The sequence below is a fragment of the Lathyrus oleraceus genome, chromosome 7, assembly GCF_024323335.1.
Source record: "Lathyrus oleraceus cultivar Zhongwan6 chromosome 7, CAAS_Psat_ZW6_1.0, whole genome shotgun sequence".
Lineage (NCBI taxonomy): Eukaryota > Viridiplantae > Streptophyta > Magnoliopsida > Fabales > Fabaceae > Lathyrus > Lathyrus oleraceus.
This window is the reverse complement of record NC_066585.1, coordinates 170,957,722-170,963,440: the sequence shown is the minus strand read 5'-3', so window position 1 is coordinate 170,963,440 and position 5,719 is coordinate 170,957,722.

The following is a 5,719-nucleotide window of genomic DNA, read 5'->3' as shown; positions in this document are numbered from 1 at the left end:
ACGATCACTTTGCATGTATATGTTAGATCAACAAAACTTATAAACTCCTTTAGATGATAAATTATTTCACAAAGTCCTCCCAATGTGTTTATCTCTAACACACATTGTGAGTTTTCCCATTTTGATCCATTGTTTATCTCTAACACAATCTATCAAAATGACAACGTTTTGGTTCAACCTTATGGTGAACAAAATCATTCATTACTATCTCTAGCTAACAAACAAGATTGGATGAAAACCTAGGTTAAGAGTTGGTAAACATCTCTCGATCATAAACCAACACAAAGAGTTTTCAATAAGAACAAAGTTTTCACCATATATTCACCATTAAAGAGTTTACAAATGAAGATCCTTACATTTACACACAAAGCTAATGATCATCTACATCTAACCTTGACAAAATGAAGGACTTAGCTACTCATTTTCATGGTAGCTTGGTCAACAAGTTTCAGAAGAAGGTTGATCAACATCCGAGTCGAATAATCGAGATTGGATGGGAATCCACCTTCTTTTTGTGAAAGATGGTTAAGAGATGAAGAAAAATGGTTTCTAGGTCACAAAAGATCCTTGGAACAATGCTGTAAAAAAATCTAGAAAAAGTACAAAAGTATGGAAAAATAAGGTATGGCTCCAAAAAGTGGCACTTGCTACTTATAGAGCTGCTACTGGGCTGTCATGCTCGCTAGGCGAGCAGAATGGCTCGCCTAGCGAGCCCCTAAATGAGGCACCTGAGGCACCTGCTCCCAAAGAAAACAGCCTTTCCCAGACTGTCATGTTCGCTGAGCGAACAAAACCTTCGCCTAGCGAAGGGCACGCTCCAACCTTCTCTCCAGCGAGCTTGAGAGGTTTTGCTACTGGAATGCTCGCTGGGAGCTCGCTAATGGCTCGCCTAGCGAGTGAGTGCTGGCTGCGCTTTTCACCAAGTCTGGACGTGTTCGCCACACTCCTCGCTGGAAGCTCTCCTAGCGAGTGTGGTGATGTTTGCCTCTGTTAAATACTGGAGCTTTTCGCTGGACGCTCGCCTAGCGAGTCCTTCGCCACAGCCCTCGCCTAGCGAGGAAGCTGATGAATGCTTGTTTTATTTGATTCCTTTGCCACATTTCTTGTGTCTTCATTTTCTATTATTTCATGCCTACTTCCTGCATAATAACACACAAATCAGAGGTACCAAGATAAATTTTCATTGTATTGCATTTCATCTGAAACAGAGGTGGTTTCGACATTTTAGCAAGGAAATGGAGTGAAAGATGCCCACATTTGATAGCTCAAATAAGCACTTTTGGGCATCTAACAGTTGCTCACGTGGAAGGTGACAAACTAATGATCCACTATTTCCAAGATAGCTTAAGTGGGGCTCCTTCCAAGTGGTATTTGAGTCTGGATCAAAGTAGGATCAAATGCTTCCAAGACCTATCATACGCGTTCATCAAACACTACAAATACAACATGGACATGACGCCTGATAGAAGACAGCTGCAAAGCATGTTCCATCATGACAAATAATCCTTCAAGGAATATGCTCAGAGATGGAGGGAACTGGCTTCTCAAGTTGAACCACCTCTTGCCGAAAAGGAACTTGTTGAACTATTCATTGACATTGTCCAACCCCAATTCTACGAGAAGATGGTTGGAAGCGCTTCTTTGGGTTTCTCCGAGCTTGTTGCTATAGGAGCTCACGTTGAATACGACTTGAGAAATGGTAAACTCGTAGATGTGGCCGGAACTTCAAGTGCTAATCTAAAGAAGTTCTCTGGAGGGTTTCCCAAAAAGAAGGAAGGTGAAACCAATGTTGTGTCTATTGGCCAAGGAAGATCCCCTCCAAGAAGAAGATAACAACAATATTCACAACAGCAGTATGTTCAATAACCTTTTCCATATCAACAGCCTATATAACTTGTTCAGTGTGCCCCGCCACCATACATAGTTGTTGTGACACCCGCCTTCAATCAACAACCTTCTCAGACTTATCAACCAGCTCTAGTTTATCGACCAACTCCATTTCAACAACGTGCTCCTGCTCCTCCAGTTTATCAGCAAGCACTAGCATCTCCTGCCTATCAACAGCCGAGAGCTCAAGCTCCGAGGTAAAATGCTCAAAATCAAAATAGGAGACAGGGGGATAGGGCAACCTTCAATCCAATTCCAATGTCATATACTGAGCTTTATCCCTCTCTATTGCCAAAAGGTTTGGTGGTTCCTAGACCTATGGGACCTCCACCTGATCGTTTTCCTCCATGGTACAACCCTAATGCACATTATCCTTTTCATGGGGGTGCCCTCGGGCATGACCTAGAGGGTTGTTATGCTTTGAAGCATAGGGTTCATGAGCTGATTGATAGCAAGATTCTGTCTTTTAGGGATATGGGACCAAACGTGAAGAATAATACTCTTCCCCCCATGGAGACCCTACAATGAACGCAATTGAAGATACCTCTGATGGTGTTATGGTTGAGAAGGTTGATGATGTTAAGACACCTTTGGCAGCATTCCACGCCCGAATGGTGGAAGCTGGTATGATTGATGTTTGTCATGACAGCTGTGAGGAGTGTGCCACACACCCAAGGGGGTGTCAGATGGTACGAGATAATATTCAAGACTTGATGAACAAAGGAGTGCTTCAAATATCCAATGTTGCAAAGAATGAAGATGTGTCAGTAATTAAACATTGTTTCAATTTACCTGAACCAGTTGAAATCCCTTACTATAGTAGTAGAGTGGTGTCTGCAAATAGTCATTTGTCACCTGTTGATATCTGTATGCCTACGTCGTTTTCGTATGAAAGCACCAAGGTTGTGCCTTAGGAATACGAGGTTACCGCTGTGGATAAGATCGTTGAAGGAAGTGCAGACGGTGAAGTGACAGAAGCTGTGAATGAAGACGTCACCAATGTTGTAGGAATGAGCAGAATGACCCGTAGTGGTCAAACCTATACGCCTGAATTCAATGTGACTCCTCAAGCGCCAACCAAGGAATCTACAGTTGTAGCTCCGACTAAAGAACCCGAAGTGGTCCAATCTGAAGATGCTATTGAATTCATTGAAGTTAATTAAGAGAAGTGATTACAAAGTTGTGGATCAGCTACATCAGACACCATCTAAGATTTCCATTTTGTCTTTGTTTTTGAACTACCAATCCCATAGGGAGGCTTTGTTAAAGGTGCTTACCCAAGCTCATGTAACACAAAGCATAACAGTAGACCAGTTTGATGGGGTAGTTGCAAACATCACAACTTGCAATACTTTAAGCTTCAGTGGAGAGGAATTACCTGAAGAGGGACAAAATCACAATTATGCTCTCCATATCTCAGTGAAGTGCAAAGATGATGCTTTGGCAAGAGTTTTGGTTGATACAAAATCTTCTTTAAATGTGATGCCGAAGAGAACACTCGCCAAGTTATCTTATTAAGGACCAGCTATGAAGCCTAGTGCCTTGATAGTGAAAGCTTTTGATGGTTCTTGGAGAACCGTGATTGGAGAGGTAGAACTGCCCATATTGATTGGCCCTCACATATTCCCGATTACTTTCCAAATCATGGATATTAACCCGACATATAGTTGTTTATTGGGGCATCCCTGGATTCATGTTGTAGGGGCAGTTACCTCCATTTTACATCAGAAAATGAAGTTTATAGTGGACAATCAACTGATCATTATTTCTGGAGAGGAGGACTTTATGGCCAGTCACCTTTCATCCTTCAGGTATATCGAGGCTCATGAGGACGCTTTGGAAACTTTTTTACAAGCTCTTGAAATAGCCAACGCCACTTTTGTGGAGATGAAGGACCCTATTGGGAAAGCTTGTTCATCTTTCGTTTCTCTGAAAAGAACAAAGTCTAGCATTGAAGGAGGAAACCCTGAAGGTTGGGGTCAGCTTATTGATGTTCGTGAGAAGCATGATCGCTTTGGTCTGGGATATGTGCCTTCAGATGCGAAAGAAGCTTGGGTCCCTGCAAAGGACAAAACCCGAAGCATCCAGGAAGTATTCCTCAGTACCAGATTCATCCACGGAGATCAGGTCAACGCAATTGAAGACAACACCGAAGATGAAGATGAGCCATGTTTGGTTTACCGGTGTGAGACAACTTTGAACAATTGGAAGGCGGTTGAGATCCCTGGAATTTTTCCTTTGTCAAAGTAATAATTGTTGTTTTTCCTTTCAAATCCTTAGCTCTGTCCAAGGCTAATGGATCATGTTGTAGGGCCCCTTTTCATTTTTAAATAATCGTTATCAGTGAATAAAAGGCATTTTGTTAAATTCTTATTATTCATTTATTCGTTTTCTCTTAAGAAAATGACAATCTTTTCAAAAACAAATCTTTTTCCATTTTGTGTATCTTTTTAATTTTACTTTTCTAAAAAAATAAATCATTCAAACATGCAGAATAAATGATAACCCCGTTGAATCCAATGACTATACTCCCTCTCATAACTTTGACTCCCCTATCTACCAAGCGGAAGAAGAGGGTGAAGAAGATTGTTACATCCCCAACGAATTGGAAAGGTTGTTTGAGCATGAATCCAAAGCCCTTCAGCCACATGAAGAACCAGAGGAAACAATCAAAGTCAGGACCACACTTGAAGCAAGCGTCAAAGAGAGATTGGTTAAGCTGCTACAAGAATAGGTGGATGTATTCGTATGGTCATACCAGGATATTCCAAGCTTGGACACCGACATCGTTGAACACAAGTTGTCGCTTCAGCCAGACTGCCCGCCAGTAAAATAGAAACTCCTAAGAACAAGACCAGATATGGCTCTGAAGATTCGTCAAGAAGTCAAACGACAATTTGACGTTGGTTTCCTCGTAGTGGCGAAGTACCCACAATGGGCAGCTAATATTGTACTTGTGCCTAAGAAGGATGGCAAGGTGAGGATCTGTGTTGACTATAGGGATTTGAACAAAGCTAGTCCAAAGAATGATTTCCCTCTACCACACATTGATACTCTGATAGATAACACTGCAAGTTTTGCTGTATTCTCGTTTTTGGATGGATTTTCTGGATACAATCAAATCAAGATGGCTCCGGATGACATGGAGAAGACCATTTTTATTACCCCTTAGGGCACATTTTGCGACAAGGTGATGCCTTTCGGTCTCAAAAATGTCGGGGCAACTTACCAAAGAGCTATGGTCACTCTTTTCCATGATATGATGCACAAGGAGATAAAGGTCTATGTCAATGACATGATCGCTAAATCTCATAATGAAGAAGATCATATGAACCATCTGAAGAAGCTGTTTGAACACCTTGGAAAGTTTAGATTACGATTAAACCCTGCAAAATGCACATTTGGTGTCCGTTCAGGGAAGTTGCTTGGTTTCATCGTTAGTCAACGAGGAATTAAGGTGGACCCTGACGGCCACGTGTGAGCTTATCTTCAAATTTCTTCGAAAAGATCAAGCTGTTGAATGGAATTCTGATTGTCAAAAAGCTTTTGAGAAGATTCGTCAATACTTGCACGAGCCTCCTATTCTGATTCCACCCGTCCTGGGAATGCCATTAATCATATATCTAATTGTGCTTGAAGAGTCCATGGGATGCGTGCTGGGGCAACATGACGAAACTGGTCGGAAAGAACATGTTATTTACTATCTGAGCAAAAAGTTTACCGATTGTGAAAGTCGATATTCTCTTTTGGAGAAAACTTATTGCGCGCTAGCATGGGTCGCTCGTCGGTTGAGGTAGTATATGATTTGTCATACTACTTTGTTGATCTCGAA